Raw genomic sequence first — 20,501 nt, 5'->3', positions numbered from 1 at the left:
AGGGAAATATTCCAAAGTCACAGGAAAGTTTATGGCAGCACAGTTGGAACCAGTCTGGATCAGCTAACATTTCTGCAAAAATAATGAAACCCTACTACCTGTCCGTTCTGCTAGATAATTATGACTGGTTGGAAAGTTACTGGCTCATCAGGGTAAGTATCTGTGGGCTCCCAGGGTTGGCAAACATAAAATAAAATGGTAACTTTTTCCTGAAGGGTCTTGCCTTCTCTGCTATTCGATCCTTCCCTCAGGGACCACCCCATCTTTTCCACTCCAAAACTGTACCTTCATCCTGCCCCAGCTGTCCCAAGCTGCCTGTTGAGAAGCCCTGCTCCAGCCCTATCTCCCTGGCCCACAGCTATGTTTCTGGATGGAGCCCACATCAGATTTCAGAAACTTCCTCAGAGAGGCCAAACTCACCTGGCTCCATCCAGCCTTTTACTTTGTGGTGATCAAGTGTGTTGTGTTCCATTACCTGAGTTTGGCACTTGGATTTGTCTAGCAGGCATTTTGGGGTGCCATTGGCCATTCAAGTTATGGAGGAAATGGAATCGTTAAGCAGCAGTAACTCGATCTGCTGAATCAGCCTCCATGTGGCAGTGATACATGACATTCTGTCCTAAGTACACCCTGGAAGCTGCTCCAGCCACTTTTCATTCTGTTCCTCAAATGCACTAAGCCTACTTCTACCTCAAGGCCTTTGACTTACTGTCCTCTCTACCATTCCCACTGCCTGTCTTCTCCAGATCTTCCCATGACTAGTTCCTTCTCATTGTATAGGTCTTGGCTCAAATGTCACCTCTTTAGAGAAGCCTCCCTAATCATCTTATCTAATGTAGCCTCTCTACCCAATAGCCTCCCAACCCCCACATCTCATTCCATATCCCATTGCTGTTTTATCTTCTTCAATGCAAATATAACTCTCTGATGTTACCTTATTCAGTGATTTATCTTTTTATTGTCTGTATCCTCCATCAGAATGTAAAGACTATGAACACAGGGACCTTGTCTATCATGCTCACCACTGTCTCCAACATTTAGAACAGACTCTAGAACATAATAGGTGCTTAGTAAATATGTTTTCTGTGATCCTGGGAGGAAGGAGATTTTAATCTCAATGGTGGATACTGCCAAGGAAATGACTAGGAAAATAACACATTTCAAGGTTAGGGAACTCTGGAGTATAGCCTTTTCAGCTGCACCACATTTCTATAATGCAATTAATATCTGATTGGCAAATAAGAAAATGGCACCATTGGTTCATATGTAATATTTTCCCAGAAAATCAGTGCTTTATAGAACTCAAAGGCAAGCTTTTTTAGTAAAAGAAGGAAGCCTTAAGCTAAGAATAATATGGCGCTGCTTTCCCTAAAAACAAGTAGTGGCTGGTTTAATGGCTTCAAGAACTGATGGCCTTCCTACAACATGAAGCTCTCTGGTGAAGCTGTAGGAATAGATGAAGAAGCAGAGAGGACATTTCCCTTGTGCTTAAAAACAATTGATGGTTGAAGAAAGCACAGATTCAGAGCAGATTTTGATGATAATGTTATTTGGTGGAGATGAATACCCTTGAGGACCTGCATCTTGCAGATTTAGGCTGCAAAAATCAGCTATGATACTGGTACAAATGGTAGTGGACGTTTACGGAATGCTAGTATTTTAATTGGTATAATTATTATTTTTATTCTGCTTACAAAGTTAAATATGTTGCGAGTGTTATGGCTCCATACTATTTTTTCTGTAACATTATTTTTCTACACAATTTTGTTGAATGCAAGGTTTTTTTAAAGCATTTATATATCCTGTTAAAATAGGAAGACTTGTAAACAGTGTTATAGTAGAAACAACTATATTTGCTGCCTGTCTTGCTTGCAGTGGGAGCTTGACTTGGCATGAAGAATAAAATATTAAGAGGGAATGTGAATAAAAACACATTTTCAATTAAGTAGCTTATGAGGTCAGACAAGGAAAGATAAGATAGCCCAGTTTTAAAAGTGCTTTCTTAAATAATAAAATTTGTTCAAAGGTGCAGCATCACAATTAGATGCTTCTTTTCATTCCAGTTCTGATGTCTCTAAATTTTTAATTGCGTATGTGTGTACATGTACTCACACATGCATGTGCCATAGGAAAGAAAAAATATTTTTATAAAATAAAATAACATAATATGCAAATCTAGTTGCAGATATTGCATTTTTGATAAAATTTTTAAATGTCTACAAGAGAAAATCAGTAAAGATATAGAAGACTTGAATAACACTATCCTAACTTGATCTAATTGACATTTTTATAGTTCTATGCCCAACACCGTAGAATGCACATTCTTTTCAAGTATACATGGAACATTTACCAAGATAGATCATATTCTGGGGTATAGGAAAGTCTCATTAAATTTAAGTCATACAGAGTATGTTCTCTGACTACAGTGGAATTAAATTAGAAATCCATAACAGAAAGATCTCTGGAAAATCTAGAAATATTTGGAAACTAAATAGAACATTTTAAAATAACTCGTGGTCAAGAAAAATATCAAAGGGAAAGTATAAAGCATTTTCAATTGAGTAAAAATGAAAATGTGACATGTCAAAATTTGTTGGATGCCATTAAAGCAGTACTTGGTGATGGAGGAGGGGATTATAGCACTAAACTCCATATTACAAACTTTCCTTTACAAAACAAAATAAAAAAGAGCAAACGAGTCCCCAGAGTAAGCAGAAGAGAGGAAGTAATAAAATTTAGAGTAAAATAGAAAATCAAAAACAACAGGGAAAAACAGTGAAACGAAAGCTCTTTATGAAGATTAATAAAATTGACCAACCTCCAGCTCAAATGATCAAGAGAAAAGATATAATTACCCAAATACAGAAGGGAGAGGTGACATCATCTAGGATTCTACAGTTATTAGAAAGATAATAAGGTAATATTAAGAACAACTCTGTAGGCAGTCTCTAAGATGTTCTTCAATGATTCCTATCTCCTGATAGTTATGCATTTGTGAAATCGCCTCTCCCTGAGTATGGGTTGGACTTACTGACTTGCTTATAGATGAGATGTCACTTTTGTGACAAGGTTACAAAAAGACTATGGCTTTCATTTTGGATCTGTCTCACTCTTTCACTCATTCACTTTGAGGGAAGCTGCCTGCCATGTTATGAGCTGCCCTTTGGAGAGGCCCACATTGCAAGGAACTGATGTTTCCAGTTGGCAGCCAGCAAGGAGGACCTGAGGTTTACTAACAGCCACATCAGTGAGCTTGAAAATAAATCTTCTGAGGTGTTAACAGCAATGTGAATAAGCTTGGAAGCAGATCCCCCTCCCCTACAGCCCAGCCTTGGAGGACTGCAGCCAAGGCTGACCCACTGACTGCATTCTTGCAAGAGACTCTGAGCCATAGGCACCCAGCTAATCTGTGCCTGCATTGTTGCAGTTTTACTCAAACTCTTCTAAAACACTGAAAATAATGGAGCATTTTCTAACTCATTCTATGTGGACAGTATTACCCTGATATCAAAATCTAATAACAACAACAAAATCTCTTGTAAGGTAATATCCCTCATGAACATAGATCCAAAATTCCAAACAAAATTTTAACAAATTTAATACAATCAAATATCTAAAGGATAATGCATCATGACAATGCATCATGACAAGGCGAGGTATATTCCAGGAATGCAATGATTTTTAACATCTAAAAATCAATAGAAATAATTCACCATATTTACCAACTTAAAAATATATATATCATCTTAATAGAGAAAAAATATTTGACAAGATTAAAATATCCATTTCTGATAAAGTTTCAACAAACTAGGAACAGAACTACCTCAACCTAACAAAGTGCATCCATGAAAAACCTGTAACTAACATAGTTTTAATGGCGAAAGACTGATTGCTTTTCCATTAAGAACAGAAAGATAAGATGTCTGCTCTCATTACTTTTATTCAATATTGGAGATTTTAGCCAGTGCAATAAAATAAGAAAGACAAGTAGAAGGCAACTAGTTTAGAAAGGAAAAACTAATATGGCTTTACCCTCAGATGACCTGATCATTTATGTAGAAAGCTCAATGTAATCAATTTCTTTTAAAACCACTAGAACTAATAAATGAGTTTAGCAAGGTTGCAGGATGCAAGATCAATGTACAAAACTCACTGTATTTCTAAATACTAAAAACAGACAATTGAAAGTGGAATTAAAAACAATACTATTTACAATATCAAAAATATGAAATATTTAGGGATAAATCAAACAATGTAAAATATTTGTACACTGAAAACTACAAAACATTGCTGAGCTAACAAACTGAAATACCTATATGATGAAAACTATAAAACATTGCTGAGAGAAATTAAACAAATTCTAAATAAATGGAGAGATACTGTGTTCATGAGTTGGATGACTCAATATTGTTAATTCTCCCCTAATTGATGTATAGACTAAGCCTAATCACAGTCACAATCCCAGTTGGCATTTTTAAAATAAATTGACCAAGCGATTTTTAAAATTATATGGAAATATGAAGGACCTAGAATAGCCAAAACAACTTTAAAAAGGAATAAATCTGGAGGACTAGGACCACCTGATTTTAAGACTTACTACAAATCTGTAGTAATGAAGACAGTTTGGTATTGGGTAGCAATAGACATGTATATTAACAAAACATAGTAGAAGACAGAAATAAAACTACATATATATGGGAAATGCTTTTCAACAAAGGTGCACAGGTCATTCAGCAGAGAAGGGACAGTAGTTTTTCTCAACAAATGGTGCTGGCACAATTGGATATCCATATTAAAAAATGAGCTTTGATCTATATCTTGCACCATATTCACAAATTAACTCAAAATGGATCATAAATCTAACTGTAAAATCTAAAACTAAAATTTCTCAAAGAAAACATAGAGAAAAATTTTGTGACTTTGGAATAAGCAAAGATTTCTTAGATACAACTAAAAGCATGAACTATAAAAGAAAACATTGGACTTAAAAACATCTTATCTTCTAAAGAGAATCTTAAGAACATAAAAAAATAAAGCCTGGAAGAAAATGTTTGCAAATCATGTATCTGATAAAGTATATATGTGTGTATGTATATATGTATATATGTGTGTGTATATACATATATATAGTATATACATATGTGTGTGTGTATATATATAGCGTATAAAAAGATCTCCTAAAACTTAACGATGCTAACACAACACAATTTTAAAAACGGGCAAAAGATCTAAATAGATATTTCTCCAAAGATATACAAATGGCCAATAAGTACACAAAAAAATGCTTAACACCGTTAGTCATTGGAGAAACGCAAATCAAAACTACAATGAGATATCATGTCACACCTGCTAAGATGGCTATAATAATAATTTTTAAAAAATGGAAAATAAGTATTGGGAAGGATGTGGAGATACTGTGGGACCCTCATACACGGCTGGTGCGAATGTAAAATGGTGTGGCCACTTTGAAAAACAGTTTGGCAGTTCTTCAAAGAGTTAAATATACAATTACTATATGACCCATCAATTTCACTCCAGACTATGGCTTTCATTTTGGATCTGTCTCACTCTTTCACTCATTCACTTTGAGGGAAGCTGCCTGCCATGTTATGAGCTGCCCTTTGGAGAGGCCCACATTGCAAGGAACTGATGTTTCCAGTTGGCAGCCAGCAAGGAGGACCTGAGGTTTACTAACAGCCACATCAGTGAGCTTGAAAATAAATCTTCTGAGGTGTTAACAGCAATGTGAATAAGCTTGGAAGCAGATCCCCCTCCCCTACAGCCCAGCCTTGGAGGACTGCAGCCAAGGCTGACCCACTGACTGCATTCTTGCAAGAGACTCTGAGCCATAGGCACCCAGCTAATCTGTGCCTGCATTGTTGCAGTTTTACTCAAACTCTTCTAAAACACTGAAAATAATGGAGCATTTTCTAACTCATTCTATGTGGACAGTATTACCCTGATATCAAAATCTAATAACAACAACAAAATCTCTTGTAAGTTAATATCCCTCATGAACATAGATCCAAAATTCCAAACAAAATTTTAACAAATTTAATACAATCAAATATCTAAAGGATAATGCATCATGACAATGCATCATGACAAGGCGAGGTATATTCCAGGAATGCAATGATTTTTAACATCTAAAAATCAATAGAAATAATTCACCATATTTACCAACTTAAAAATATATATATCATCTTAATAGAGAAAAAATATTTGACAAGATTAAAATATCCATTTCTGATAAAGTTTCAACAAACTAGGAACAGAACTACCTCAACCTAACAAAGTGCATCCATGAAAAACCTGTAACTAACATAGTTTTAATGGCGAAAGACTGATTGCTTTTCCATTAAGAACAGAAAGATAAGATGTCTGCTCTCATTACTTTTATTCAATATTGGAGATTTTAGCCAGTGCAATAAAATAAGAAAGACAAGTAGAAGGCAACTAGTTTAGAAAGGAAAAACTAATATGGCTTTACCCTCAGATGACCTGATCATTTATGTAGAAAGCTCAATGTAATCGATTTCTTTTAAAACCACTAGAACTAATAAATGAGTTTAGCAAGGTTGCAGGATGCAAGATCAATGTACAAAACTCACTGTATTTCTAAATACTAAAAACAGACAATTGAAAGTGGAATTAAAAACAATACTATTTCCAATATCAAAAATATGAAATATTTAGGGATAAATCAAACAATGTAAAATATTTGTACACTGAAAACTACAAAACATTGCTGAGCTAACAAACTGAAATACCTATATGATGAAAACTATAAAACATTGCTGAGAGAAATTAAACAAATTCTAAATAAATGGAGAGATACTGTGTTCATGAGTTGGATGACTCAATATTGTTAATTCTCCCCTAATTGATGTATAGACTAAGCCTAATCACAGTCACAATCCCAGTTGGCATTTTTAAAAATAAATTGACAAGCGATTTTTAAAATTATATGGAAATATGAAGGACCTAGAATAGCCAAAACAACTTTAAAAAGGAATAAATCTGGAGGACTAGGACCACCTGATTTTAAGACTTACTACAAATCTGTAGTAATGAAGACAGTTTGGTATTGGGTAGCAATAGACATGTATATTAACAAAACATAGTAGAAGACAGAAATAAAACTACATATATATGGGAAATGCTTTTCAACAAAGGTGCACAGGTCATTCAGCAGAGAAGGGACAGTAGTTTTTCTCAACAAATGGTGCTGGCACAATTGGATATCCATATTAAAAAATGAGCTTTGATCTATATCTTGCACCATATTCACAAATTAACTCAAAATGGATCATAAATCTAACTGTAAAATCTAAAACTAAAATTTCTCAAAGAAAACATAGAGAAAAATTTTGTGACTTTGGAATAAGCAAAGATTTCTTAGATACAACTAAAAGCATGAACTATAAAAGAAAACATTGGACTTAAAAACATCTTATCTTCTAAAGAGAATCTTAAGAACATAAAAAAATAAAGCCTGGAAGAAAATGTTTGCAAATCATGTATCTGATAAAGAACTTATATCCAGAATTTATAAAGAACACTAAGAACTCACCAATAAGAAAACAAAGAGTAAGTAAAAATGAGAAAGATTTGAACAGTTTACCAAAGAATATATATGGATGGCAGATAAGCATATGAAAAGAGGTTCAACACCATCAGTTACTAGGGAGATGCAAATTAAAACCAATTAAATACCACTATACATCTATTAAAATCGCTAAAATTTAAAAAGACTGACGAAATTAAGTGTTGGCATACACTGCTGGTAGGAATGTAATATGTACAACCACTTTGGAAAATAGTCTGGCTATTTCTTTAAAAATTCAGCCTACACCTACCATATGATCTAGCCATCCTGCTCTTAGGTTTTTATTCAAAGCACACACAACGATGTGTCTGTATAAAGACTTGTACACCAATGTTCATAACAGCCTTAATTTAATAGCCCTAAAACTGGAAATAGTACAAATATCCATCAGCAAATGAATGGATAAACAAGCTGTGGTATATCCATATAATAGACTACTACTCATCATTAAAAAGAATGAATTATTAATACTTGGAACAACATAGATGAATCTCAAAATAATTATCTGAGTGAAAGAAGTCAGGCCAAAAAAAAAAAAGATTATATACTATATAATTCCAATTACACAAAATTTTAGAAAATTAAGCAAGTCTATTGTTAAAAAAAAAAAAAAGATTATATATTATATAATTCCAATTACACAAAATTCTAGAAAATTAAGCAAGTCTATTGTTTACTAATCTGTAGTGACAGAAATCAGATCAGTGATTGTCTGCAGAAAAGTGAGGATGAAACAGAGGGACAGGAAGGAGGGATTACAAAGGGGACACATGGAAACTTTAAGGGGTGATGGATATGTTCATTACCTTGAATGTGGTATTTCACAAGTGTATACATTTATCAAAACTTATCAAATCATCACTTTAAATATGTACACTTTATTGTATGTCAGTTATACTCAATAAAGCTATTTGGAAATGTAGTCTACAGACGTTCTTATTTTTCTGAGAAGGTTCCTATGATGGAAGAAAGTCCACCACATCTGATATTTTTTTTCCAAAAGGCCCTGCTAGGTGACCCAAAACCCATCTGATAACTTTGCTAGATATTAATGTTGGCTGTGAATGAATGCATTCTTTTTTCCTGGATTCTTTATGCAGTTTAATAAGGATCATTATAACTTAATTCTTGGAACAAAGCAGATATTTTAGGCCAAAAATGTAGCCTTCCTGGTGTCTCCTCTGAAATGCATAAAATAAGGGCAACGTCAGAAGCTCTGCATGTAGTTAAACTTGTTCAATTAAAGGACTATCTTTTATTCTGAGAGTTTACTATCGCTTGTGATAATGATTGTAGATAGGAGTTATTATTTACATATTGTTATTCCTTAGAATTGAAAGTGGCATTCCCATAATAATCCCCAGTATCTGGGATTTTACTGTCTGGGGAATCCAGAAGTTTGTGTAGTAAGAATTGTGTGAGGTATGAGCTTTTGCCTTATTTGCACATTAACAGGTTAACCTATTACTGTTTTATGGATACTAGAAGAGACATAAGACTCTTGGGCCTGAGACAAAGTAGTTCACTACCAATGGCAAAAGCAGTAGTCAGAGCTTCATGTTGGGTTCGTGCTGGCTCCCATGCCCCCAAGTCTCATGAGGATAATGCGGGGCCCGTGATAGATGATGTTTGCACATACAGTAGGCCGCCATTAAAGAAGAGGATCTTGAGCCTTGGGAATTCATCACTTTTATAGTGAGTTGTAAAAAGCTTGTTTTTTGTTTGGGGGGAGATATTACCTCATCCTTCAAAGTTGCTCACTGTAGACACAACCCTGAGAAATGGTCTGAGTAAAGAGCATTCAGGGCCTTGCCTCTTGGTGTTCCAGCAAGAATGCTCAGAGCTGCTCAGGGTATATGGCAGATTGCCTCTTCCAGCACTCAGAACTGTGTACAGAGGCACCTGCCATCTCTGCCTGCACCCTGGAGCTGGAGTGGCAGCTGGAAACTCAGATGCTGGTAAAAAGCTGAAATGTATTCATCCCTGTGGCCTCTTTCCTCTACCACAACTTCCTTCCTGGACAGGTCCTCATGCAGGCCTTCTGGCAGCGACCAGCAGAGTTGAGTTACTTAATTCATGTACCCTGCTCTCTTCTCTTTACCTTCACAAAATCCAACACACTGTATGAGTCATGGTTCTCAAGCATGTTATCAAACTCTTCTAAGAATCTCTCTGATTCCCCAGGTTTCACATTATTTTCCATCAAATAGGCTTCAAGATCTCCATACTTTTGGGAAGGATTAGACTTGTCCTCATCTTTTCTTTGTCCTTTATTTCCTGAAAACCTTATATTATCACCCGAGTGAGGCTGATCAATATCAATAGTAAATGTTTACTGTGCTAAACACCTATTATGTTCAGGAGACTGTGTAAAATTTGATTTAAGGGTCCCTGAGAGCTTTAAATGCATCACCTGCATGGAAAAACATGAGCAAATCTAAAAAGTACATTCTGTTTTTTAAAAATAGCTTTTCAAAAAATAATGCCTTACTGCAAGAATAGGCTCTGAGCTCCTATCATCATTTAAAAAATTTTTATTTCATATTAGTTTCAGGTGTACAGCATAATGGTTAGACATTTATATAATTTATAAAGTGATTCTCCCGATTACTCTAGCACCCATCTGGCACTACAAAGAGCCATTACAATAATATTGACTATATTCCCTATGCTGTACTCTACATCCCTATGGCTGTTTTGTAGCTACTAATTTGTCCTTCTTCATCCCTTCATCTTTTTCACTCAGCCCTCCAACCCCCTTCCCCTCTGGCAATCACCAGTTTGTTCTCTGTATCTGTGAATCTGTTTTCATTTAGTTTGTTCATTTTTTTTTGTTCCTTAGACTCCACACATAAAAGAAATCATGTGGTATTTATCTTTCTCTGTCTGACTTACTTAGCATAATAACTTCTAGGTCCATCCATGTCATTGCAAATGGTAAGATTTCATTTTTGTGCCCCTTTTATATTGATTTTTTCAGGTCTGTCCTCTTTGTGGTTTGAGTAATTATTGCTGAAAGGAAGATGACTGCTGAGAAATGAAAGCAGTACTGATCTTATTGACTACAAGAAAGTTTGCACTCGTATTGTGCACTACAAGGATTTCTGAGATCTTCTCTATAAATTTTGGTTTGCTAGTTATTGCCAAGAAGGAAGAAGGGGAGCTAGTCAGACTTAGAATAAATACCACCCATATAGCTCAATTTTGGAATAGTGTTTTAGGGCCAAGGACTGCATGGGGCAGAGGAGCCACAGCAGAAGCCTTATCCAAAACGAAAGGTAAGGTTCACAGCTGGGAAAAAAAAATTGTACCAGTTATCATTTCCAAAAGATTGAGCATAGAACGAAAAGTAGGTGGTATATCATCAGGTCAGAAGCCATTGGCATATAGGTATGGTACCAGAAAAAAAGGGGAAAAACAAGAATGAGGTGAAAACATCTAGGATTGTGATCAGAGATGAGGTCTTTCTTGGATACTGGCTGTGGGATGGAATACGGGTGAGTCAGTGAATGTTAATGAGGCAGGATCAAGGTTAATGCATAGGAGTAGTTTCTACACAGTTCTCTGATTCTATTTGTTTATCCTACAATCAGACCTGAATCGGTATCACCCCTGGATGTAGTGGACACACCGTCCTTTGTGCACCCGTTGTTATAGACAGACACGTCATTGCCCCATTACAGTTTACTGGATTGGGGTGGGAGTGGGGAGGTGGCTCTGTCTCCCTTATGAGATAATGAGCTCTTTGAGTTTAGGACCACATCTTATTCATCTTTGTGTTTCCATTGTGCCTGAACCATACTCCATGTTTCCTGGATGAACAAATTAAATGACCTAGAATATAGACTATGATGATAAAGGTAAGTTTATAAGAGATGGATATTTTCATTCTTTAACTTTAATACAGTATCAACTCTGCATGAAACTGCCATGGGGGCAGAGGTAAGCAGTTGCTTCCCATTGTTGTATCTCCCCCTTAATGGTCCCTCTAGGAGCCCAAGGAGTGACATCCAGAGTCTCAGATTCTCAGTCCTCCTGGTGACCCTTCATTCTAAGCTACCTTTTCAGTTTTGTCATTCTATTTAAATCTGTCTGTTCTTGATACCCTTTTGATCAAAAAAGTACAGAGTTCTGTACTTTTAAAAGGCCTCATAATTACAAATTATGAGATTCTTACAAATGTATCTATTATTTTTAACAAATATTTATTTTTAAATTAGTCAGCAATATATCAGATGCTGTTCTAGGTGTTGGAATTACATCAAAGAACAAAGTAGGCAAAAAACATCCCTCCCCGTATGGACCTTGCTTTCCTAGAAGAGTGGACAGGCAATAAATTTAAAAAGTTGCCAAATATGTGGAATGTTAGTGATAAGTGCGAAAAAGAAAGGTAAAACAGGAAAAGCGAATGGGGACTATCAGGGTGGTAGCTGCTATTTTAGAGTTTGGCCAGGGAAAGCCTCGCTGACAAAGTAACATTTAAGTATAGGCTTAAAAGGCATAAGACCATTCCAGGCAGAGGGAACAGAATAAGCAAAGCCCTGAACATACCTAGTGTTCAAGGAAAAGCAAGTAGCCAGTGTGGCTGGAGCAGAGCCAATGAGGCAGAGAGGAAGAGCAGATGAGGTCAGGAAGGTAATGGGGGCCAGATCATGTAGGGTCTTATAGGTCAAGGTAATAATTTTGGTATTTACTCCAAGTGTCACAGAGAGCCATTGTAGAGTTTGGAACTGAGAAGTGATATGACCTGCCTTACATTTAACAGGAACACTGGCTGCTTTATTAAAAATAGACCTTTAACATTTAAGAGGTACCTACAGCACTCCCTTAAAGTCATGCTCCATTGGGTGCCTCACTTCATGAACAGAAATGGCTAAAGTAGAATTTAAGACTATTTAACCAGCCCTAAAACTTGAATAGGCCAACTGCCTGTGACAAATTCATATATCTTCTACTGGTTGTTTCTCTGATTGAACCCTGACTAATACAGTAGGAAAAGATATGCAGTATCTCTACATAGAAAATCATAAAACATTTTTGAGAGAAGTTAAAGAAGTTCTAAATAAATGATGTATTATAGATTAGAAGACTCAATATTTTAAAGATATAATTTCTCCCCAGATTGGTATATGGATTCATTATAATTGCAATAAAAATTCTAACAAGTTTTTCTTTTCTGGTAAACTCAAACAAGCTGATTTTCAAATTTATGCAGAAATTCAAAGGGCCAGAAATACTCTGAGAAAAAAATGGACAAGGTGAGAGGATTTCCTCTTTTGGATATTAAGATTCACTATAAAGCTAGTAATTATGACATGCTAAGTATGCTATAGGGGCAAGGATAGATAAATAGACCAGTGGAACAGATAGCAGCATTGTTTGGAATAGCCCAAGAGCAGAAACAATCCAAATGTCCTTCAACTGATTAATGGAGAAATGAAATGGTATATCCATACAATGAAACATTATTCGGCAATGAAAAAAAGAACGAAGTCCTAAATCATTCTACAATGTAGATGAACCTTCAAAATCTTATGTTTGGTGAAGGAAACAATCATAAAAGGCCATGTATTATGTGATTCCATTTATATGAAATGTCCAGAATAGACAAATCTAAAGAGACAGAAAGTAGATTAACAGTTGCCTATGGCTGAGAAAGGCAAATTAAAACTACAAGATGTTAAACAAAACCTTCAAGGCAGAAAATTGTCCTGAAAGAAAGGGTTTGAGCCATATGCTAGCCAGAAAAAGGATCAAGTCGTGAGGCATGCAGTCTAAACCACTAGCAGCAGGGCTAGACGGAGAATACAAACATGTTCCCTGTCCTGGGGTTGACAGGGCTCTTTTATACAATGAGTTTGGAGAAGAAAGATGTAAGTTCTGAAAGAATTTATGTTGGCTATAGATAAGGGAGTGGAAAGGAGGTAAAAAGGGGAAAGTTATGGGATAAGTGAATAGACCATAAGGAAGGAGTACTTGAAGATTTGGGATTGGTTGTGAGCAACAGTCTGGAAAGTTCGTGCATAAGCGGATGTGGTGGCGTCTGGTGGTCGGCTGCTCTTTCTACATAATCACTGAAATGGCCTGCCTGCCTGGCAGTTGATTCAGGTTCAACATTATTCAGGAATATGAGCAGTCTTTTGTTGGTTTCAGCCCATGGCTGTTAACTGATTAACTTCCCTTGTCTCTTCCTCCCATCCTCTGGCCTGCTGTAATTTAATTTAGGGTATCTCAGAATTTTTCTCTTGTCAGAGACATATACCAAGTGGCTTAAATTTTTAAAGATAATGTTAAGATAAAGACGTAAAGCTATGAAACTCTCATGTACAGTGAGAGTGCATGTTGGTACAACCACTTTGGAAAATATTTGGCATATCTTCTAAAATAACACATATACCTTGTGAGCCAGCAAATCCACTTCTAAATGATACCCAGGAGTATATGTACATTTATACCAAGAGTTGTGTAAAGAATTTTCACAGTAGCATTATTTGTAATCACTTCAAATCTCCTCCAGTAATAGAAGGAATAAATAAATTATGATAGTCTTACTATGGAATACTATACAGCAGCAGTCCCCAACCTTTTTGGCACTGGGGACCGGTGCTCCTATGAGAATCTAAAGCCTGATGATCTGAGGTGGAGCTGAGGCAGTGATGCTAGCGCTGGGGAGCAGTTGCAAATACAGGTGAAGCTTCACTCCCTCACCTGCTGCTCACCTCCTGCTGTGTGACCCGGTTCCTAACAGGCCACAGACCAGTGCTGGGGGGTGGACTGGGGGTTAAGGACTCCTGTAATTGGAGGACATCTCCTTTTTAAAACTTTTTTGGACCCCTCGTGCACTATTGGTGGGTTTGTACAAAAATATGCATAATAACCGTACAAAAAAAAAAACCCACAAAACTTTTCATATGTAGATAGTACATTTATAGATTATGTATATGAATATTTGCAAATTATGGCAATATCAGTGAAGAGTCAGAGTGTGTGCGTGTGTGTATGTGTGTGTCCACACTAAAGAGGAAAAGTTTATATATAAAAGTTGCTGCTATATATGGGTTAGGTGTAGGATTGTCTCGGTCTCACACTAAACTTAAAAAGTTTCATAGGCTAATTTACTCTCTAGCATTTGACTAGATTAAAAGCAAAAGAAATCGATCTCTCCATCCAATATTTAGCTTCCAATATTGACTAGAGCAGCTGATGTATGATATTTCCAGTGAGAGGGGTATAGAGTTCTTGTCTAGAACATAACAAAAGCCAGCTTCTAAAGAAACTAGAAAGTTTCTCCCTCTTCTTCTTTTCTTGGCTTTCTTTTTTAAAAAAGTTAATGTCATCCATTATTTAAAGGAGACAGTTGTCAGAGCTTAATCTAACAAAGAGCAGTTCAAGAACATTTGTACTTTCTGTGTGTTGGTTTTTAGATAAGGGCACTTTTTTTTTTATCTTATCCATCATTTATAATTTTCTAACATTCCATGCAGGGTTGCACATATTATTTTTAACTGTAACAATGTTAAAAGGTTCTCTTCTTGCTGTGTGTGTGTGTGTGTGTGTGTGTGTGTGTGTGTGTGTGTGTGTGTGTGTGTATTGGGAAGAGGTGGTAATCGGGATGCTAATCTATGCATAGTGACCTTTGTTTCTATCTGACTGAGCAGATGTAGGAATTAATCATTGTCAGTCCTGGATGCTGCGGCTGCAGCTGTCCCCCACTTCCTTTCAGCCCATGATAGATTTATTCGTGCATTTTGTTTGCTAGAAAACATGCCTCAGCACACACATACTGGCACATTAGAAAAGCTTATCTGTAAATGTAATTTTCTAGAAACAGTTTTTTTCTATACATCTGTACCTATATACTCTGAACTCTTTAAAAAGAGAAAAAAACAAACTGGTAATATTATATAACATTTGAACAATTATTTTTCATCCTGGGAAATTTCACATTGGACCAGTGTCTTAGGACTGCAAAGAACTGTCTCCTAACCTCTATACCTTTCTTCTTTTTGCAGCCAGCCCCCCTTAACTCCCAATTTTCAGTTTAGTTGCACCCGAAGAATCTTGGCATACTTTGGTTCTAGGCACAAGAAAACACATGGTCTAAATTAGCACGAAATTCATTTTATAGCAGGTCCCACTACAGCCTTCAGACCATAACTAACACTGTTTGGATCTCAGGCATCCTCACTACGTAGGTATCCCTGCAGCCCCACTAAATCCAATCCCTGGTGATACTGGTACCAGCTTGATGAAAATCAGACTAGTCACTTCCTTCTGAATATTGAGAGTCAGCTCCCAAATTCAGTATAAATTTCCCAGGCCTGGTTTATCTATTTTCCTCCTCCCCACCCCCATCTCTACCAGATCAGCACGCCCTGGGGCAGAGACCAAAGAGAAGCAGCCAGTGCCTTTTTTGTCTGTTTATTTCTCCCTGGTGGCCCTCTGCCTGCCTGTGTGCTAGACCTTGGCTTTAGGTATCTGTGCTCTCCTGGGCCTTTCTGGTCCCACCTCGTACTCACTGGGACCTCTGCTAATTTTTTGCACTTCCTGACCCTGCTTGATTCTTACAGTTTACTCTTTTGTTGACTCTTTCTGTATTTCTCTTTTTCAGAATGATCTCCTGGTTTTAAAAATCCTTGCATATTCCATTTCTAAATTACCACTGCTTGTCTTTACTACATTCATGCTCCCAGCCTCTGATTTATGTGTCTTAATCTTATAATCTTCTGCCTAGACTCCTGTATTCAAACTCTTTTGGTCTAACCTCTTCACCCACCAGTTGAGCCCCAATTCTGACAGTCTTTCTGATCCTGATAATTTTACCAAGCACCTGATTAGGAGAAGACAGGTTAATCCTCTGGACGTGAACTTTAGTGGTTGGGCCCATCTCCCAGAAAAAAAGAAGCAGCAAATCAAGTATCCTTTGACAGATGAATGGGTAAATAAAATGTGGTATATACCTTCAATGGAATATTATTCAGCCCCGAAAAGGAAGGAAGTTCTGACACATCCTACAGCATGGGTGCACTTACCTTAAGTAAAATAAGCCAGTCACAAAAAGACAAATACTGTATCAGTATCTATCATATGAAATATCTATCATAGTCAGTCATGGAAATAGAAACTAGAATGGTGGTTGCCAGGGACTGGGGGGAGGGAGAAATGAGGAATTGTTGTTTAATGAGTACAGAGTCTCCATCAATGTTCAGTTAATTGTTGTTTAATGGGTATAGAGTTTCAGTTTTGCAGGATAAAAAGGTTCTGGAGATCGGCTGAACAACAACGTGAATATAATTAATACTACTGAGCTATACACCTAAAAATGGTTAAGATGGTAATTTTGTTATTTTATTGTATGTAATTTTATTTTACCAAAATAATTAAAAATAGTTTTTAAAAAGAGAAACAAAAACTCCTATTAGTAGGTAACTCATTTTGGTCAAATAATCTATTATGGGGCCATTTTCTTAAAACTATATTTTATTGCCTATAAAATATCTTGGGAGATAACAATCATCCTTAAGTTACAACCTAATTTGTGAAGTTGTTGCTTTATTTTTTCATGTCCTAAACTTGCATATCCGAACCTTTGGGTGGTATCCTTTCAAGTATTCCAGGATTTCATTCTACTCAAGATCTCCTAGTGATTTAATAGGTTTTAGTCACATCCCTGTTGACCTTTCCAGGCTGCACAATGATCTGTCCTCACTCAATAGAGACCCTGACATTCTAGTTTTCCTTCTCCAGAATTTATTTTCCTCTTATGACCAGAGCCAGATGTTTCCTTCTGTCACACCATGAGACTTTACCCTGGACTTTAGAGTTTCAGAAGAAAAGAAAGAAGGTTTTGTGTGAGACATACAACAAAGAACAGTATAAGAGAAATGTTTTTGGCAAAGGGCATCTTTCTCAAATCTCCATGGGTAAGAATTTCTTAAGCACATAAGATAACAGTAGGAATATACTTCTTTTTCTTTTGAGACGTAATTCACATGCCATGAAATTCACCTTTTTAAAGCATACAATTCAGAAGTCTATAGTGTATTCACAGAGTTGGGCAATCATCACCACTGTCTAATTGCAGGACATTTTCATTACCCTAAAAAGAAACCTCATGCCCAGTAGCAGTGTCTCCCCATTCCTCCCTTCCCTCAGTTTCTGACAACTACTAGTCTACTTTCTGTCTCTACACATTTGCCTAATCCAGCAAATACACATAAATGGAATCATAAATCATGTGGCCCTTTGTGTCTGGCTTCTTTCACTTAGCATAATGTTAGCATAACAATTGCAATGTTCGTCTATGTTGTAATAGAAAGTAGTACTTCATTCCTTTTTATGGCTAAATAATGCTCTGTTATATGCATAGTCCACATTTTACTTTTCCGTTCATCAGTTGATAGATATTTGATTTTTTCTACTTTTTTGACTGTTATGAATAATATGCTGCTGTGGACATTCATGTATATGTTTTTGTATGGTCGTGTGTTTTCCTTTATCTTGGATATATACTTAGGAGTGGAATTGCTGGGTTATTTTGTAGCTCTGTATTTACATTAGTGCTGAGCTGTTTTCCAAAGAGATTGTACTTCTTTATAATCTCACCAGCAATGTATGGGGATTCCAATTTTTCCATGTCATTGCCAACACTTGTTACCATCTGTCTTTTTTATTTTAGCTAACCTATTAGGTTTAAAGTGAATTTGTGCTTTTGGTTTTACTTAGATCGTTGTGATTTTGATATGCATTTCCCTTGAGCATCTTTTTATGTACTTATTGGCCATTTGTATACTTTCTTTGGAAAAACATATATTCAAATTTTTTGATAATTTTTAAAGTACAATATTTGTCATAGAAATATACTTAAACCAGTGGTTTCTCAAATTTGATTCACAGTAGAATTTCCTATGGTGCTTTTTAAAATCCTGATACTCAGGCTTCACCCTTTACCAGCTTAATCAGAATATGTGGAAGTAGAACACCAGAAGTAATTTTTTAAAAACTCTCCAGGTAATTCCAATGTTTGAGAACCAGTGCTACAGACTATATGACCAAGCTGATGATACCAATATAGAAATGTTAAAAATTTAGAAACTTAGGAATCATACGAAGTATTAAAAATTGAACTAAATATGAATTGTAAAAAGCCTAATCAGGTCAAGAAGAAGAGGGAAGCTTTTTAATAAGAATTTTTGATAATATGAACTTTCCCATAACAGGAAGTTTCAAACCACCCACTGTTAGAGAAAAAGTCCTGGCTGTGGTTCTTGCCTGGCGACCTGAGGAGTTGGTCTTAGGAGGTAACCATGGGTGAGCCAACAAACGCTAGTAGTCATGACACAATTAAATCCATGAACCCAGAAAATTTATCTCAATTATTCAATGTTCAAAAGGAAACTGTGACAAAATGTGCATATTAACTAGGAGGGAATTGAAAGGTAGGCTTTTGAAAGTCATAAGAAGATTGGAGACACCGTGGAGGGAAAAGGACATCTCTCAAAGAATGTCAGAAGCTCTCCAGAGGATAACAGGGGGGCCCCCAGTTTGTCAGGTTAGGTACAAAATGGGAAAAAAGACTTTGAGAAGCGCCTTTGAAGAGAGTTCAAAACACATAAAGGTATTATTTAAATTATTTAAATCTATTAAAAGGAAGAAACTAGAATAATAGTGCAAACTCTTGCTGCTAATAATGGGACATAGGGAGTGCTCAGAGACCAAAAGACAATAAGACTAAAGTAATTATGTGCCCTTGAATTTATTGAGAAAGATACCAGCATCATTACCACACTCAAATTGCCCCCTGTGGATAGATCAGTAGTAGCTGATGAGTGTTTTTGTGTTTTGTGTATTTTGAGTCAGGTAGACAAATAAATAATGATTAATCACTGAAACCTGTTGGCACTCCTCAAGACGCTGAAAACCTCTGGAAGAAATGTTTCTCTTGGTCATACCTCTCCCTGAAGCTATTGCCCCAGCGCTCTCTCTCCTATTATCATCAACCCTCTTAAAAGAGTGGTATTCACTAGCCTCCTCCACTTCATCTCCAATTCACTCTTCAACCCATGCCCTCATTCCACTGAAATGACCCTTGCCAAGGTCATTAAACCAACTGATCTTTCAGACTCCATCCTGTTTAACCTCAAAGCCACATAACACTTTACCATCTTTTCTGTTCCTTCTTTCTGAAACCTCTTTTCTTGACTTTACGATACATGAATGCCCTGGTTTTGCTTCTTACTGGCTGCTTTCACTGGCTCCTGAACTCCACCTACCTATTTAATGTTGCTATCACCTTGGGTCCCAGTCTTGATTCACTTTTTACACTCTACCCCTCACTTAGTCTTAATCCCTCCTGCAACATATCCCCAAGCCCTGCCTCTTTCAAAGCCCCTTTTCTAACTTCATAGTTGATATTGTCAGATGTCCCTCAGTTGATTCAGATTCAGTGACCAAACACCAGACTCATACCGTACCCTAATCTTCCTCTACTTTTCTGTCTTTCCTGTCTCAGTCCATCTATTCTTCATTCTGGATTCCTTCATCTCCCTACATATTCACTTAGTCACTAAGTCTTAGACATTAAACCTCTGAATGACTCTCAGATCTGTCTCATATTGTCCATCTCCATTGCTCAAGGGTAGCCCTGATCTACTTTTCATCTGAATTATTGCAGTAGCCCCCTAACTGGTCTTCCATTTCCAGTTGAGCTACTGTCCTCTTGCCAGAATTTTTTTCCAAACACAGACCTGGTTTTCAAACATAGACTTATACTGCCGACACAACTCTTTAGACAAGCATTTGAGATCTTTTGCGGTCTGGCCTTAATCTACAACTTCTGCTATTCTCTTTGAATTAAGTTGTGCTCCTGTTATACCAGGTAATGGCCATTTCT

The 20,501-nt window shown here is 36.5% G+C and overlaps 1 protein-coding gene across 2 annotated transcripts in view; it reads left to right on the top strand.

The window, feature by feature from the left end:
• Window positions 1-20,501, top strand: part of GPR156 (G protein-coupled receptor 156) — a 57,124-nt gene that overhangs the window by 1,206 nt on the left and 35,417 nt on the right. The gene's annotated exons all lie outside the window — the stretch shown is intronic.

This window comes from Pteropus alecto, unplaced genomic scaffold (genome assembly GCF_000325575.1).
Source record: "Pteropus alecto unplaced genomic scaffold, ASM32557v1 scaffold251, whole genome shotgun sequence".
Lineage (NCBI taxonomy): Eukaryota > Metazoa > Chordata > Mammalia > Chiroptera > Pteropodidae > Pteropus > Pteropus alecto.
The sequence above is the reverse complement of the archived record's forward strand: the minus strand, read 5'-3'. Positions and strand labels throughout refer to the sequence as shown.